Raw genomic sequence first — 550 nt, 5'->3', positions numbered from 1 at the left:
TGTCCTTTCCCCTACCCTTTTCAACTTGTACATAAATGATGCCCCCCAAACTCATGGTGTTCACATGGCCATCTTTGCGGACGACACCTGTCTATATGCGACAGATCACAAGGAGGGTTTTATTGTTAGAAAACTCCAGCGCGGTCTCAGCTCAATGGAGACCTGGTGGGAGCGCTGGAATATAAAAATTAATGAAGATAAAACTCAGGGGGTCTATTTCTCTCGTGGTTGTCGACTGCCCAAGTCTTGTCTTACTCCAAATGGAAGAAATATTCCATTTCTAAATAGTGCAGAATATCTAGGTGTAATCTTCGATAAGAGAGTGACATGGAGATTACACATAGAAATGATCAAAGCCAAGGACTTCAGAACATTCATTAGAGTGAGAGATTGAGCGCTAACATTAAACTGACCCTCCATAAAGCACTTATTAGATTTGTAATGACTTATGCCAGTCTTGCCTGGGAGTTTGCGGCAGACACCCATCTAGTGAAATTGCAGCTCCTGCAAAACAAGGTTCTCCGCACCATTGGCAATTTTCCAAGGCGCA

At 43.3% G+C, this 550-nt stretch overlaps 1 protein-coding gene across 5 annotated transcripts in view; it reads right to left on the bottom strand.

Annotated features, from left to right (window-relative positions):
- The window catches only part of LOC111874402 (broad-complex core protein), a 174,916-nt gene that overhangs the window by 30,100 nt on the left and 144,266 nt on the right, over positions 1-550 (bottom strand). The window lies entirely within an intron of this gene.

Source organism: Cryptotermes secundus, unplaced genomic scaffold, assembly GCF_002891405.2.
Source record: "Cryptotermes secundus unplaced genomic scaffold, Csec_1.0 scaffold251, whole genome shotgun sequence".
In the NCBI taxonomy this organism is placed as follows: Eukaryota; Metazoa; Arthropoda; class Insecta; order Blattodea; family Kalotermitidae; genus Cryptotermes; species Cryptotermes secundus.
This window is presented reverse-complemented; position numbering and strand designations above follow the sequence as displayed.